At 46.3% G+C, this 17,755-nt stretch overlaps 1 pseudogene; it reads left to right on the top strand.

The window, feature by feature from the left end:
* Positions 1-264: 264 nt before the first annotated feature.
* LOC129088111 (programmed cell death protein 6-like) lies at positions 265-891 on the top strand (annotated as a pseudogene).
* Positions 892-17,755: the final 16,864 nt, after the last annotated feature.

The following is a 17,755-nucleotide window of genomic DNA, read 5'->3' as shown; positions in this document are numbered from 1 at the left end:
TGGGTTTGATCTCCAGTCGGGGTGCATGTAGAAGGCACCCAATCGATGTTTCTCTATGTTTTCTCTCTCTCTCTCTCTGCCTTCCTCTCTCTCTAGAAATCAATAGAAATATCTTCAGGCAAGGGAAAAAAATGAAATATGCCAGAAATAGGAAATGATTGGTAAATATGAAAGATTTTTTTCCTTATTTTAAAATGTATCTAAAAGATAATTGGCTGTTCAAAGAAAAATAAGAATATATTATGAGATTTATAACAGAGTAAAATGTATAATAACAACGGTGCCAGCCCCGGCCCGGCCGTGGGTGTGGGGCTGCCAAACCAGAGCTTCCTGCGGCGCGTCTTCCATGGGGCTGATGAAGACAGGAGCGGAGTGATGCCCGGACAAGGAGCTGATGCAGCAAGCACGGTCCGACAGCGCCTGCACCCCATTTAATCCTGTGACTGTCGGTTCAATCATACTGATGTTTGACCGGGGGAACAAGGCTGGCGTGAACTTCCGCGAGTTCACAGGCGTCTGGAAGTACATCGCAGGCTGGAAGAATGTCTTCTGAACTTACGACAGGGACAATGACAAGAACAAGCTCAAGCAAGCACTCTCGGGTTTTGGCTGTCCACTCTCTGACCAGTTTCACAGCATCCGCATTCAAAAGTTTGACAGACATGTACAGGGACAGATCACCTTTGACAGCTTCATCCAGTGCTGCATTGTCTTGCCCATCTAAATGCCTGTGGTTTCCCCCAGAGTTTGATAGATACATTCAGACACTACAAGGTGGATCAGCATGGCTGGATTCAGGAGTCATAGGAACAGTATCTCTCCATGGGCTTCAGCATCATATTACACTGGCTTTTTACAAATGGCAACACAACTTATGGAAAAAAAGACTGAAAATGTCAAATCTCTTATCTTTAATGAAACAAAGCACAGATGCAGTAGATGCTGTTCTTCACTTAGACTTTGTATAATTAATATTTGGGGACCCAACTGTGCATATCTGGATAAGGTGATTAACATTTTTGTAGTCACAACAACAGACATATTGTTATTCAGACACAGGCGTTTGATTTGGGACTGTTTAATTGCGCCATGAGGTAAGATATAATAATGTTTCGGGTATTCTGCATGTAAAACATTTGTCATGTGCTTTTCTATGTATCTCCAATTCTATAGTGGAAATCCTTTTATTAGCCAATAGGAAGTTTAAAATAATAAAGAATTTGCACAGAAGGCTTTTCATGTGACTTACTTTAAAAAGGGGCAGGGGAAGTTATTGTATTCATTTGAATATGCAACATAAAAAATAAAGCAATGTATTCTTTTTTTAATCCTCACTTGAAGATAAGTTTATTGATTTGTGACAGAGAGAGAGAGAGAGAAACATGGATGTGAGAAAAACATTGATTTGGTTGCCTCCCACACGTGCCCTGACCAGAGATGTAATCTGAAAATTTCTGGTGTATGGGATGATGCTGTAAGCAACTGAGCCACCTGGCCAGGGCTAGCAATGTACCCCTTCAAAAAAATTTACCCCCCTATGGCAAAACCATTGTTAAAGATGCAAATCACTCAGGGCTATCTGTATAAGCCCCACACTAGATACTTCTTTGGAATTAAGCTGTATTTTTAAAAACTGTCCGAGAAATGTTTTCTCCTTTATTATGAGAACTCTCCGTGTGTGTGTGTGTGTGTGTGTGTGTGTGTGTGTGTGTGTTTAGCCTTTCCCATCAGGGCGCTCTAAGCTCGGAGCCTGATGAGGCTTTGCCGCTCCTGGGCTGGCACCGCCTTCTCTCCCCTGATGCTGTGGCCTCGGTGACACGGACACTTCCGGGGCTGTGCTGGTACTGCCGCTGTTTAGGGTGTAGCTCAGAAGTGCCTCAATGAGAAGAATGGGGAAAGTGGAATTTATTTATGGCTATTCTCCTGGCTCCTCCCCTTCCCACCTCAGCCTTGCTCCTCACCAGCCCCTCTGAGGAGGGACACTGTGGGGCTCCAGGACTGGAGGCCCACAGATGGAGGCCAAAAAGGCAAGTCCAGACACAATGAAATCACACTCCAGATTCCTGAAAGATGCTTTAAAGGGAATGGGAGTGGCTTTGTAGGTTGTTTTCATTGTTAGCACAATTTCAAACAGAATTATCATTTCTTCCAGGAGGATGACTTTCCTCAGGGTTTCTCTCCCTCTTTGTTAATTTCACACCTCGAGTCTGGTGGAAACAGCCTGGGAGTGAACTGCTCCCCCCTCCCCAAATGTAACCCCCACTCTCCCTTCCCCACGTGTGCCTTCACGCACCCCCGAGTGTGCCTTCACACACCCCCAAATGTGCCCCTCCGAAGAGCTGCAGCCTTTCCTTAGAACCTCTCCCGCCCTCTTACACCTAAGCATCTCACGCTGAGACCCTCCACCAGGCAGCCTGGCAAGCGTTCATTCTCAGCTGTCCCTGGCAGTGCGGGGACCTATCCAAAAGCCCTGGGGGCCAGATGTGTTTCAGAATCCAGAACTTCTTGGATTTTAGAAAGTTAGTGTAGTGCTTATTACCTGTATTATATAAAATCCCAGTGGGGCCTGGTGCAGCACCCAATGATCAAATGTATCAGTATTTCTGCACCAATGTTCCCACTCAGTGGGACAGAGATGACAAAGAGCTTCAGGTCAATTCAGTTCAGGTTGTGCTGCCAAGCGAGTCTTTTAAAAATGTGCAGTTTCCAGAGCTGTTTAACCTGCTGGAATTGCAGATAAGGAACAGTAGGTCTGCCTGGCTTGTCTTTTCTCTTCTTTTTATTGCCTGAGTTACTTCCCAAACTAATCTCCCATAAAGAGATTCCTATGGCATTTGTGGGCAAAGTTTGAAAGGCAGTTAATAAATAGTGACGAAATCCTTGTACTCAGCCCAACTTTAAATAAAAAAGAAAAAAAAAAGGTCTTTGTTTCACCTGGGCAAACCCTTTCACAATGACCCAACATCTGCCCATCTGTCATCTTCTGTGTTCCCTAATTTGTCTTCAAAGAGCCAAACCATCTGGCACCTTACAGCCCAGCCACCTTGCACCTGTGCCGTCCAGATGGCCACCTTTCCTTCAAAAGCACCTGATCCCCTCCTTTAATCCCGCCTGACATCCAGAGTCAGCGTGTGTTAAGCACAAAGCTATGGAGTGGCTTCATCCTTGGAAGAAAGGTGATAGGGACTAATTATCTGAGAGCCACTCACAGACCCCTCTTAAACGTAATCAGTGTGGGAGCACAGGAACTCTCCTGATAAACTGCAGAGACTGTTCCTGAGGACCTCCCTCAGGAAAACACCTGCACCGATTTCAAGGTGACCATGTGCAGCTTCCGCTGCCTCCCACACACTTTGCACAGGGCCTTCTCTTAGCAAACTCACACAATTCCCACATCCCTCCCTCCAACCTCCCTCAGCCGGTGTGGATGTTGTTTTAGAGGGAATTGGACATACCTGCTCCTACTTCTGCTCTGTTTAGAATTCAGAAGTTGGCCACCTGGATGGTCTCACCCCCTCCAGCCATCATAATGTCCCAGATTCTTATTTTACATGATATCCTCAGGTGGCCTCAGGCCCCTTCCCTTTCTCTTGGTCAGCTTGCTCTCATTTCCTGCTCCCGCTGAATTCCCCATCTCCTGGCTTTTGTCTCTGAGTGTAGCTAAACTAGAGGACACATCCCCATTTCTTTGTTCATCTCCAAATACCTGTCATGTCAGGTGCTCCTTCCATTGAACAGCTGGGGTGGGGGAGGGTGGGAGCTAGGCTACAGGCCCAGCCATTAGCTTAAAAGAGACTATCTGAACTTCTAAAAAGAGGCTTTGATCTCCTGGGCCCAGCTTACTTTTTGTTGTTGTTTTTTTTTAATATTTTATTTATTTATTTTTAGAGAGAAGGGAAAAGAAGGAGTGAAACATCAATGTGTGAGAGAAACATCAATCAGTTACCTCTTGCATGCCCCCAAATGGGGACCTGGCCTGCAACCCAGACTTGTGCCCTGACTGGGAATCGAACCATTAATCTTTTGGTCTGTAGGCCTGTGCTCAACCCACAGAGCCACAGCAGCCAGGGCAGGCCCAACTTTCTGATTCTGCTCACACCCTCCCTCTTTCCCTGGGCTCCATCCATGCTCCATCTCATAATTCTGCTCATTTGAAATTGCAGAGGGATTTCATTTCCTTTGCTGCAGTCCAGCTGAAACAGACCAGACCCAATTCGGCCAAGGCCAAACCTTGTGGCCCCACCACACTGCCACTGGGGGGGCTTCTCTTGGCTGGGCACCCGCACATTGTGCCAGGGGTCAGCCTCCAAGTGTGTGTGTGTCTGTGACCGGACCCTGCTGGTCTGGGTATACCGTGTTCCCGTGCCTGCATCTCGTGAGGGCTTCTAGCATAATACTCAGAGCTGGCAAACACTGAGTGTCTGCTCTGGGCCAGGCCGTGTTCCACACACCTTATGTATAATCCTAACATTCCCATTGTATTATCATCCATATTCGTAAATAAGAGACCTGATGTGTGGAAAAGTTAAGTAACTTTATCATGTAGTTGAGTGTCTGGGGGTCTCTGGGTTTATGTGTGTTATAGGATCATGTGTTCTCTTGTATGTTCGTGTTCGTGTGTGTGTGTGTGTGTGTGTGTGTGTGTGTGTGTGTGTGTGTTCATAGCCCTAGATTCCCCTCATCCTGGCCCCTTGCTCATCCAGGGCTGATCTCTCCTTCCCTGGTCCTGGGAAGGTTAGCGCTTGCAGTGATGGGTCTTGGTGTATGGTCCATGGACAGCAAAGAGAGAAGGGAGTGTCTGTGCCTCCCCATGACATGACTGGATCCAGGCAGCTCACCGGCTGTTTCAGCAGGACCAGTGTCCCATGTCTTCTGTGAGCTCTTTAGTGGGAACTGGGCGAGAGGTCCTGTAGGTGGCCAGGGGTCTGAGCACCTCTCTCCAGTGATAGTGCCCAGGGGCTGCCAGGCTCATGTAGGGCGAACCCAGGGAGACGGGCTCAGCTGCCATGCAGAGATACAAGGTGAGACTTCCTAGCAGTGACGGTTGACGAGTAAAGAACTAGTGCAGGGCACTAAAAACAAAAATCCACCTCTCAGATGGTTTGAACATTTTCCTGCCTGTACCAAATACTGGAGAGCTACTTTCACCCTCCACCATGCAAACACCATCTGTAATCCTTGAAACACTAGATAAGGATAGCTTATTGCAATTGTCCCCTAGCTACAGATGATGACATGAGGCTCAGAGAGGTTAAGTGACTTGCCCAAGGCCACCCTTCTAGTGGCAGATCCATAATGCAAATCCTAATCTTTTCAGCTGTGAAGCCTGGACTCCTTCGGTTACACCAAAGTATCTGGGAAGTACTTGATCACTTTCTTGGGATTTTTCCAATTACTTGAGTAAGGTGCCACCTCACAATGAAGAGGCTGCTGTGTTTCTGTGATTCCAGGGTTTGCTGGCCTGAACAGGGGCTAGTCAGCAGCCTCTATCTGGGTTTTTCCATGAACAGAGCATGAGGCTCCCCTCTAACCACTGCTATTGTTCATCCTTAGGAACTCGACACACTGACCCAAGGCTTAATCGACCCATTTTACAGTAAAGGGAGCTGAAGCACTTGCCCCCAGTCCCCCGCAGTGGGTTCGGGCAGGATGACACCTAGAAGCCAACCTCCTAGACCAGGACGTCTGGTCCCGAGCTTCTCTCTGACTCACGGGCTCTCACCCTTGTGCAAGTGTGACTGAGGATGAGGGGATCAGAACACTCGACCAGCAGAATCTGCCAACTCCCCTGCAGGGCCACCGGGAGCCCAGTCCTCCCCCTCCCCTGCCTAAGAACTCTTCTTAGGACAAAGCCAGGGGTCCTTGGAGGGGCCTCCCAGGCCCTGTCTGACCTGAATCCTGCCCTTCCTTTTTCACTCCCCTCCCTCACATAGCCCCGTAGCCCACACTGCCCATGGTTTGTTTTTTGGTTTGTTTGTTTTTTTTTGTTTGTTTGTTTGAGGAGTGGGGAAGGGAGGGAGAAAGAGGGAGAGAAACATCAATGTGTGGTTACATCTCGAGCGTCCCCTACTGGGGACCTGGCCTCCAACCCAGACATATGCCCTGACTGGGAATCAAACCAGCGACCCTTTGGTTCGCAGGCTGGCACTCAATCCACTGAGCCACACGAGCCAGGGCTAACCATGCTATTTCTCAAAGTCACTAAGCTCTCTGCTTCCTCTGCCTCCTCTGTTTGGAATAACCTAACCTTTCCTGGTAAACCACCCATTCTTTCTGTCTCATCCTACATGTTATCAAGGAAGCTTTCCTTGGCCCTCCAAATCCTGCTGAGACCTTTGTTAGATGCATTCAGAGCCCACAGGGCTGGGTTCATTTAATGTTCTGTGAGGGCAGAGACCATCTGTGTCTCATTCATCACTGTATCCCCAGGCCACACTGCCTGGCACATAATAGCTGTTTAATAAATATTGGAAAGATGAATGTAGACATGATAGAAGGGAGGGAGAGAGGGAGGAGAAAGGGAGGCAAGGAAGCAGGGAGGAAGGCAAAGGGAAAGGGAGGGTGGAAGAGCAGCAGGGAAGAAGAGCTCAGCCTCTGAAACCCCACAGCTTCCACCCTTTGGGAATCTGATGCGCACTTGCTCATTTTGCTGAAGAAACATCAGTTGCAAAGCTGTCATTCTTTTGAGGTCACTCAGGGGAGAAAACATCAGAACAAGGCAATAGAAGAAGCCATTCCCAGGAATGCAAAGACCTCTAGTCTGTTGGCCCTTGACTCACTTTCCAGACACATCAGTGACGCTGTCCTCCCTCAAGGTGCTCATCACTCATGGTGTGACTACCCTGCACTCCATCATCCCAAGATGACTCAGTCTACACTCCAGCCAGACTTCCTGCTGTCTCCTGCTTGCTATGCCAGCAGGGCTCCCAAGCTCTGACACTGCCCAGGCTGAGGCTGAGGTCACCATCTCCTTGACCTTCACTACTACGATCTCACTCACAGGGTGGGGTGGTGGGGTGGGGGGGGGGCAGGAAGGTGGGAGGTGGGGAGGGGCTATTTGCCTTGTCCTTTCCTTCACCAAGAATGGTTAATTTGTCACCTCTTTGTGGAAGGAGGAAACTGTAGACTGGAGATGGACCAGCAAGAGAGGGAAGGGAACCAAAGACTAAGTCTGCCTGCCTGATAGTCCCGCCCCCTCTTTTATTTGTAAAAGCCAAGTGAGGTGACTTAGACAGGGGGCCCCACCAGGCAAGGCAGACCGGCCCCTCCACAGAATAGTCTGAGCATCACAATTAGTCTCACTTGCCCGAGAATCTTAGAAAAACCAGGAAAAGGTATGAGAAAGCCAGGGTCAGGTGCCCTGCATGGGGCAGGGAGCATTGAATGGCCTGCTTGCTGGACCTGCAATAGCTGTGCCCCCGATAGGTCTCCGACGGGTCTGCCCACTAACCACCAGCCTGCAGAGAAGTCAAGCTCCACCGCAGCTGGAGCAGCTCAGCGGAGGCGGGTTGTGACCACAAGCCACAGGCCAGAGAGGGTGCTCAGACCATCACATCCTCAGATGGTGTTCAGATGGTGTTCTCATGCCCCAGACCCCTCTGACTGGGAAAGGCTTTTAGAAACCCACAGCTGACTCTTTCCAGAAAGCTTCCTGCAAACACCTGGCAGTAAGGGGCTCTGTGCCCCGGCCGGCGTGGGCAGCCCAGGCTAGAAGCCATATAACACAGCTGACCTTTCCCCCGCAGGCCTTCTCAGGATGCTCCTAAAACTGCCAGCAGCTCATAAGCTTGCTGTCTAAAGTACTCTCGTCACCAATGCATCTCATGGGACTGCTGTACATGGATGACATTTGGGGGAATGCTGATCTAGGTCAGTCTCCTCATTCTACAAATGGGGAAACTGAGGCCTGGGTCATACTGGTGGTAAAAGGCTGAGCTGGACTGGAAAGGAGATCTCCCTGGGAACTCCCTGAGTGTGGGACCTCTCCTCACCCTTGCGCGGCCTCCAGTGCCCGCACCCAACCTTGCTCAGAGATAAACTGTAGGTGCCTGTCCCAAAGCAAGGATTCTAGAAAAAACAAAAGGGCAATAGGGAAGTGTTGCTATACAAAGAAGATTGTTTTAGACTCTTTTCTCCCAAAAGTAAGCTGTCCTTCTGAAACCCCAAGCAGAACTAATGAAGGACCTTCCCGACCGTGAACTCTTAGCAAGCTGGATAAGCAACTCATATAAAACTATTCATAATTAAGTCAGAGAGTACAATGGAGGAGAGTATATATTTACACATTTTTTTAAAAATGATTTTCTGCCCTGGCCAGGTCGCTCAGTTGATTGGAGAGTTGTCCCCTACACCAAAAATGTTGCAGGTTCATTTCCCCGTCAGGGCACATACCTAGGTTGCAGGTTCTATCTCCTGTCAAAGCGCATACCAGAGGCAACTGATTGATGTTTCTCCCTCTCTCTCTTTCTCTCTTCCTTCATCTTTCTCCAAAATCAATAAATATACCTTCAGGTGAGGATTTTTAAAAAATGATTTGCTTACATTTATTTCTTTGTCTTTTTTTAATAAAAACATTTTTCTTTTTTTCCTTGTCTTTGCTCTATATTTTAGAATTGCTTTTTATACTCTTGTGGATTAAATTAATTCATGGTGTTAAGGTTCATTATTACAAATAAATTTGGGAGAGAAACTTGACCCTTGATGATCAGAGTGGTATATTCAGAGAACCTCTTCATTTCTAAATTGAAAGCTTCATCCAGGAACAACTCTCAGTCCCAAAGGGCAAGGCCCCAGGGAGAGAGCAGATACCCAGACACCAAGGAGAAAGCCTCAGAGGTGTATCATGTACATCTGTTTCTGGACTTCCCTCTGCTGTCTACCAAACTTCTGACTGCTGAGGACTCCGTGCTTGGCCTGGGTCTGCAAGACATAGATAGGAGAGCAAACACAAGGCGGCGGGACAGATGGCTAAGGCAATGGTGAGGATTCTCAAAGGGGAGTGGGAGTATCCTGAGCACAACAGTGGGCATGGAATCGCCTAAGAAAGGTGGAAATAAGAAATGTAGGCAAGGTGAGAAGAAAATTAACATTTGTTGAGTACCTACTAAGTGCCAGGCAATTATTTGGTGCTCTGTAACTTACTAACTGCTTTCCCAAAATCAATCAGTCAATCAATAGGTCCCTTTCTCTCTCTGCCCCCCTTCCCTCTTGTCATTCATGATCTTTCTCACTTCTGTATTTTAGATTATGTATGTCTCTGTTTGTTTGCTTATTAACTCTCTCCCCAATAGATTATAAATTCCAGTAGGTCTTCTTCGCTACTGCTTTCCCAGCATCTAGAATGTAGCCTAACACATAGTAGTTTATAGTTTAATAAATTTTTATTCAATGAATGGATGAATAAAATTCATCATTATAACAACTGTTTTTTGAGAGGGATTATTATCCCCATTTTACAGATCAGCATGTTGAGGTTAAGAAAAGCATGATATTACTTAGATTAAGGTAGACTCTAAATTAGTCAAACCCACAGAAACAGAGGGTAAAGTGATGGTTACCAGGGGTTGGGCTGAGGGGATAAGGGGGAAGTAATGATCAAAGAGTAGAAAATTTCAGTTACGCACAACAGATAAATTTTGGCGATCTAAAATACAGCATAGTGCCTATAGCCAACAATAGTGCCTTGTATACTTGAAATTTTACAAGAGGGCTGTTAAGGGTTCTTACCGCACACATCATCATCATCATCATCATCATATAAATAATACAATAATCACAATAATAATAATAATAAAGGGAGCAGGAGGAAACTGGGAGGTAATGGATATGTCTATAGCCTTGATAATGGGGATGGTATTGTTAGGTAGGATAGAAAGATAGTAAACCGAGGCAGGGAGGGGGAGGGAGACATGTCTCACCAACTGACTCAGCAGTCCTGAGCCCAGTCTGATAAAATTGCCAGCTGTTCCAAACAACACCAGAAACACCATGATAGCGCAGGAAGAGGAAGCGGGGAGGGGGTCCATAGTGCTCAAAGGAAAAGCCCGTAAAGTAACTTGGGTGAATTGCCTGCCTCTGGTCACTATCTCTTTTAAGAGGGAGCCCACAGTGCTCAAAGGAAAAGCCTATAAACAACTTTGGGTAACTGCCTCAACTTTAACTGCCTCCTGTCACGTATCTATTTTACAAGAAGATGAACAAATGTGGACGGAGCAAGATAAGAATTCTGGGGAACAGACCGCCACATATGCCTACATTTAGGTGGTCGCATCCCCCCTGAGGGAACCTGGTACCACCATTATCCACCAATCAGTATGTAACTCCCTCACCCCAACCCACCACTGTACCAGTCTTCAGGACAAAGGACCTAATGCTTTGCCAAGGCCTGTTCTCTTCCATGAGAATTGTATCACTAATAAACTCTGCCTATATACTAATCAGCTTGCTGATCTTTTATTCTTTACTGTGTCAGCAAGAAGAGCCGAGTTTTCCCACAACAGTATCACAAATGCATGCTTATCCCCAAACTCATTATGTTGTGTACGTTAAATACATACGTTTTTACATGCCAATCATACCTCAGTAAAGCGGTTTAAAGAAACAGTCAGAGTCTGAGGTGTGGGACACAGCAGGGCAAGGGTGAGTGCTGAGGGGAGGCGGAGAGGAATTAGAGCAGGAAGGAAAGGACCCCAGACGGGGCGGTAAGGCTTGACCGAGGGGCTCTGGGTGAAGAGCCACATCAGCAGCTATGCTTGTAAATGTGTGTGTGCCTATTCCTCCATTTTTGTCCCATTTTTATGTAAAGGTAGCTGTTAGTAGTTACCTATAGAATTTGCTTTTAGCTTAGAAAAGAATCAGGTGGGACGATAAGTGAATTAGGGAAATACCACCACCCAGAGGCAGAGACTAAGGCCGGTTTCCACAGATGGATCCAGTAACGGTGGCACATTTTGTACCCCCATTTTGAAGGAGGGTGAGAACATGTTTGTTTTATGAAGGATAATTGCATCGTGTTACAAAGAAGCATAGAGTTGTGATTGTTGGATGGGAGTTCAAGTGTTTACGGAAGGGTTTGTGTCAATATCAGTAGCCAAAAAGGGAGACGTGTTGGTCACTAAGTCGTTATCTCTCAGTCCCAAATCCATCTTTCCAAACACTCACTGCCTCGTGATGCTGGGATGAGGGCTCCACAAACTCTATCTCTCCTCTGCTAACATGGCTCCCAGTTAAATTTCCCTAATAGGAGTTGCTAGGTAGAGGCAGACTTGCTCCTTCCTCTTTGCTTCCTGTCTCAAAAATGGCCCTTTTAACCATACAGCAGCCTAGAGGTCCAGCTCCCACTTTCCTTCTAAACTCCTAGAACCAGTCTCAGCATGGCCTTCATCAGAGGCCCGAGGAGGCTCCTCATATGGCCCCTCCTTCAGAGCGCTGCATCCCAGCTGCAGGGGCCCCACGTCTGAAGCGCAAGTGGAGGTTACAATAACCTCTACTTCTTTTTGCTTCCCAGCCCAAGGGTGGTAGCTGCTCCCTAGTCACTATTTATTGGGAACCAATTCTCCACGCATTTCTATACATCTTGTGATAGCTTTTGTTCGGAGTATCTTTGCAAAGAGATTTGCATAACAAATAGCCTTGGAAACTGCAGATAGTGTCTCCTTCTGGGGCACAGGGCAAGTTTTCTGACCAGAATAATAGAGATCAAGGCTCTTGGCTGGGGCAAATTTGGACAGGTGTTATAGACTGATTTTTGTCCTAACAAAATTCCTATATGGACGTTCTAACCCCCAGTACCTCAGAATGTGGTTGTGTTTGGACATAGGGTTTTCAAAAAGGTAGTTAAAATAAGATGACTAAGGTGAGCCCAAATCCAGCATGCCTGGTCTCTTTACAAAATGAGGAGACCAGGACACACACACATACAGAGTAAAGACCATGTGAAGACCTAAGAAGGAGAGAGCCATCTACATGCTAAGGAGAGAGGCTTCAGAAGAAACAACCCTGCCGACACCTTGATCTTAGAATCCTAGCCTCCAGAGCTGTGAGAAAATAAATGTTTGTACTACACTTCTTAAGCCACCCAGTCTGTGGAATTGTCACAGTAGCCCTGGCACACTAACCCAGCAGCTTTGCTAGCAGCCCCCTTTTAAGACTGAGGATTTCCTGAGCCCAAGTTCCTCAGCTGTGATGCAGACACACTGTGTGTTTAGCAGACCCACTGTGTGTTTAGCATATATGGAGGCCCACCTCTGCATGGCCCCATGGTGGGGGCAGGGAAAACCAATGCAAATGTGAAGCTCATGAGACCTACTGTGCAGTGAGTAATAATAAACTGTCCAAGTCCATTTTAGCTCATTGTCATCTTACCAGGCAGATCTACAGGTGTGCGGCAAGCCAGCCTCGCTGCTGCCAGCAGGCTCCTGTTTAGGAACCACTTGCCCATTGACGTTACCTTTAAATTACCTCATGTTGCCTTTTTGTTTTGTCAGTTCTCCAGCAGCTGGGTTAGCAGTTCCCTGTATTAATTCCCCTTGGTTGAAATACCCAGTGTGGTTTCCCTTTTCCCAGATGAACCCTGACTGGTATCCCAGGTCTGAGCTCTACATTAGCACACGAGGCCCAGGCTACATACCTATCCCATGAAGTCAACTGAGTGCCAGCCACATGTGCAGGTGAAGGAGCTGGTGAGGACAGGGAGCCAGCGTGGGCCCAGCCTCAGAAGCATATGGTGCTCTTCCCTTTGATGTACTTTCAGGACGGTGAGTGAGCAGTGGACGGCGACACACCAGGCTGGGGCCCTGGTGAGCACTGCCGGGAATGGGTCCGGCAAACGTCAAGAGTGTTCTCATGTGGTGGGTCACCATCCATTGGGTGTCCATCAGATCAACTAAGTGCACAACATTCAAGGATTTTAAAAATGAAATAGAAGACAAGAAAATAGCATAGAATAGAAAGTAACAAAATGCATTGTACATAATAAATATGTTTTATTTCACTAAACTTTTGTACCAGGGGGGTATGTGTGTGTATGATTATACTACTTGGATTGCAATATAAAATGGCTTTTTTAAAAAATTATAGATGTGGTCAAAGTGTTTGAAGAAACCACTGGTATAGAGATCTTACTTTATTATTTTTTCTTTTCAGAGACATGGGAAAGCCCTCCCTGAATGTAAACATATTCTATTAGTCCGGTAGGCAGGCACTGAGCGGCTGTTCCTGTTGAGATTCAGAAGGGGTGCCTGCTCCTAAGGAGTCTCCACCCCTCAGTCGGGGCTGGGACAAGAGCCAACACAGAAGCAAGACGGGAAAGGCGGGGTGCCCTGTGGGAGGGCAAGAGTGGCGCTGGATAAGAAGCTCTATGTTTTTGATGTGACTACCCTGATGCCACCTTTTTGACACTTTGACAGGTTATGTCAAACTGTAAAACGCTTTCTTAAAATCCTCTATCAAGGCACACAACAGACTCTTATAACCTTTACTCCATTCCTGACCCTCACCCCCTTGGCTGGGGTGAGGGTCAGGATGAGCTGTGCCCCGTTTCAAATGCCTGCCAGCCAAGGGGGTGAGGGTCAGGAATAGCACAGAGATGTCTGTGTACTCGGTTCTTTCTCTTTTTTTTTCTTTTACCCTTAAGCCTAAAGTTTAATGGTTGGGTTTTAGGCTGAGTCAAAACGTTCCTTCATCAAAACAACTGTGTGTGAAACAGCTGCTGCAGTTGTAATGAAAATGGCCGCAGGAAAATTCCATGGACCTTCCCTGCGGGAGCCCCTCACACAGACTCTTATTTCTCCACTCTGCCAATTTGAGGTCAGTATGGCTTTAAAAGGGTGCCATTTGTGTCAGCCAGCCCCGGCCTCCCAGGCGGGAGCTAAGTAAACAGGAGTCCTGGGGAAGACCATTTCTCCATGAGGGCCCGTGGTGGATTTTTCCAAGGGAATGAAAGGTTGCCTTTGTACAGAGGAGAAGGGAAAGAAAATCTGCTATTTCACGACTGCCCATTCTCCATGACCTCATCAATGTTGACTTTCTCACCATTTCATCTCTCTTGGAGCTAGAGAGAAGGCTGGGAGGAGACAAGTGAACAGTGCCACCTTCACTCTGTGGCAGGGTCAGAGAAGGCCAGGAAGCCACTGAGTCACTGACCGTCACCCCTCATGCTAGGTGACAAGGGGGCTAAAGAAAGGGAGGAGGACAGTTGACGAGATCCTGAAACAAAGCTGCCTTGCCTTGGATGAGGTGTGCCCCGTTTCAAAGGCCTGCCAGCCAGACTTTGACTTTTCGGGCCTGTATTATTTTTCTCAGGAGGAAGCAACATGGAAATGACACTTGCCCTATAATTTAGGCACTTCCTGGAAAACCATAATTACCCATCACATTATAATTACCCGCCACCACTCTCTTCCACTTGGAACCCTTGCTTCCGTGAGTTCTATTCTTAAATTCCTTCCCCACCTTGAGAAACAAGACAAAGCACTTTAAATGTTTTCTTGATGAACATCTGTCTCCTCCAAGGATCTTTATATATTGCATGCTACCCCTTGAACACCTATTTTAATTTTCATATAAATGAGATTATGTCTGTGACTAAAAGAAAAGGACAAAGAATTTCTTTTTCATGACGAGCAAGAATAGAACTGACCGTCATCTCCGGATTTTGTTTCTTTTTAAAAAACGTCTAGCAGGAATTCTGCTCCTTCAGGAAAAGCTAGCCTGGTGAGACAGAAAAGACATGCTACCCTCCAGGTGTTCGACCTGGCATGAGATGCCATCTTTCCAGGGGTTGGTTTTCCATGATGAATCAGCCTTTGCCCAATATGACATCGGGGATCTGGGGTGGCACAAGAACACAGCATCAAATGCCATGGATATTAATCAGTGTCACCTCAATAAATTTAATAAAATTTTTAAAAATGACATTGAAGCAGGCACTGAAAGAATGCCTTCCTTGTCTTTTCATTCTGTAAGAGAGAACGTCTCAGTCTGGTGCTGGTGGGCCTTTAACATCCCTCTAATGACTTAAATCTTCCTTCAGGACAGATGGATCAGCCCTTAGGCCCAAGCCATCTGCTGACAATAGAAAGCTGGGACTTAATAACACCATTTTTATTTTATTTATTTTTCTCTGACACCTTCCATTTATTTTAACTATATCTAATTTTCTCTTTATGTTGATAATTTAGCTTCCCTTTTAATTTGTAGGTTTTCATTAAAATGGGCTTCTCATTTTAACATTGGGGATGGGGGTGGCAAGTAAGAGTTAGGGTAATGAGTGTGCCTTAAGTAAACCTGTCAGTATTAGAAAGGACCAAGGAAATCAAAGGCACTTGCAAACTGAATTGAAGATGATCAATTCGAACATGCACCTTACAAATGAACCCTGACTTACACTGCTTTGTTATCTATCCAGATCCTCAGCAGAAATAAACACCTCTGACTATTACCAGGGAATCAGAAGGTTTTGTTTTGTTTTCTCACTTGCTTATTTGAAAAATGATGATGGTTTTCTTTCCTTTAAACAAAAAAATCCATGCATATAAAGTTTAGGCACTATTTGCTCAAAAAAAAGGGGGGGATTATGGTGTATACATTGTCCTGCATTCTGCTTTTTTTATTCAAAAATACCTCTGGGAAATTTCTGCAAGTCCACTGCTATAGTTCTAATTCATTTTTTTAAAAAAGCTATGCACATCCTGTATATACCATGGTGTGGATTTGTCACAGTTCTTTCAACCGTTCCTCTACTGATGAACACTCACAACGATTCTGAGTCTTGCCCTTTGAAAACAATGCTGCTATGAATATGCTCATGCACACATCTTTACACACTCACGGTTTAATATCTAAGGGATAGACTCCTAGGAATGAGATTGCTGCTCAAGGAGGAGCCACGTTTTTATTTTAATAGAGGTTCATAGAGTATATTTCCCATACACACGTGTCCCCCAGGCCCATATGATAGTACCTTTGTTGAATCTTCTTCACCAATCAATACTATACATTTTTAATTTTTGTTGTCAAGTAAGCAAAAATTGTTATTTCATTTTTAGTTTAATTGGTATTTCCTTGATGGCCGGTGTTTTTATCATCTTCACTTTTGTTTATTGGCTTCACTAAAAAGTTTTAAATTTTTTTTGAAGAGTATCACCTGGCTCAGTGTCAGCCTTCTCCTGGGGCCCCCAGATCTCTAGGGTCCAAACTCTGCCCAGGCTCCACCTTTTCTGAAACCTCGTTTCAAGGATCCCCAGTGTTTTCTGAGCTGATAGGGGAGAACGACTCTCCCTCTTTCATTCCACTGGTCCTCTTATGGGGCGGGGGCTACCATATTCAGATTCAGGGTACCATGTCCCCGGAGTCACCTCCAATATATGATTTTAAAGTTAAAAAAAGCAAGCGGATTTACACAAACATATTAACTAAGGAATATTTCAGGTGGTACCTAATAAGACAGATTACTAAGGTGGTGTGTGAATGACAAACCCTGAGAATACTGCACTAGAAAAATTTCGAATTTCCCATCTAACTCTGGCGTGTTATTACTCTGCATAGCAGAATTACTGGAATGTTCTTATAACAGGGAGTTATGTGTTGTTTTAAAGAAAAAAAAGAGATCACAATCAAGATTAAACTAGTAAAATGACTTCTCCATGGTCAGACAAGTCATATGTATGTATACCTTGCATGTATGATATATACATATCATATATATGGCATGTACATAGACAGACCTCAAAATGGAGGCAGATAATTAGAGCAAGGAGGAAGGAAGTATAATGTTTTAGATATAATTTAGCTAAGTGACAGTAGCAAGGACCCAGAGCCCTGGAATTATTAGGGAAGCGCAGGACAGGACAGGAGTTGTGACCATTATAAGGGACTTAGTTTCACAGGGCACCCCCTCCGCAAGGGGTCTAGTGAAGATATCAGAACCCAGCCAGCCTTTACTACAGAGAGGAAATTTTTCCAGAATAAGAGCCGTACCTGTTTCTTTTGTTGTGTAGCTTTTATTATCACTGTTCACTGCGGTGTGAGGGAGTAGGGGCTGGAGGAAGGTACTCCTGGAGGCCTGAGGGCACATACACCCATCTCATAGTTTAAAATCCGCCCACTAAATGTTACTGGGCTCCAGGCCCAGTTCACCTGGCTGCCATTAGCTCTTCAACAACAAAGGGGTCCTGGCACCTGGAGCGGTTGGGTCCTGCCTTCATTTGCAATGGACTGGCTCAATTGTCAGCGTCTTTTGTGGATTAAGGCGACTGCCCTAAGGACTGAACTCTCCACCCAGGGGGCTCACACAGGCGCCTGTCTGGCCTCAGGAAAGCCTCAGGACTGACAGAAAGGGTGCCTGTGGGTCACGTGCCTTGCCGGGTTCAGATTTACTGTCAAAGGAGCGTCTGGGTGCTGAAGTGAGCACTCTAAAAAAGCTGCTCAGCCCCTCCACCTTGCCCCGCCCCCCACCAGTGGCCAGGCCACCGCTTGGCCGCTGCAGTCCAACTCCCAATCTCTCTGTGGCGCCCTGCCTGAGCCTGCCAGCCCCAGGGTTTATGCTAGATATTGAGCATAGTACTCAAATCCAATTGCCACTTCTCTCTGAAGTCAATTATTGTGCCCAGTGAAGAAAACCATTGTGTTCTCCGCACTGGGCTCGCTACATACGTTACATACGTGACCTTTTCAAGGACTCACTTGCCCAGCGCGGGGGGGGGGAGAGGGTGTGTGTGTGTGTGTGTGTGTGTGTGTGTGTGTGTGTGTGTGTGTG

Source organism: Pteronotus mesoamericanus, unplaced genomic scaffold, assembly GCF_021234165.1.
Source record: "Pteronotus mesoamericanus isolate MK-2021 breed Mesoamerican mustached bat unplaced genomic scaffold, CSHL_Meso_final scaffold_54, whole genome shotgun sequence".
Taxonomy (NCBI): domain Eukaryota; kingdom Metazoa; phylum Chordata; class Mammalia; order Chiroptera; family Mormoopidae; genus Pteronotus; species Pteronotus mesoamericanus.
Note: the sequence above shows the minus strand (reverse complement) of the source record. Positions and strands in the feature narration are given on the sequence as shown.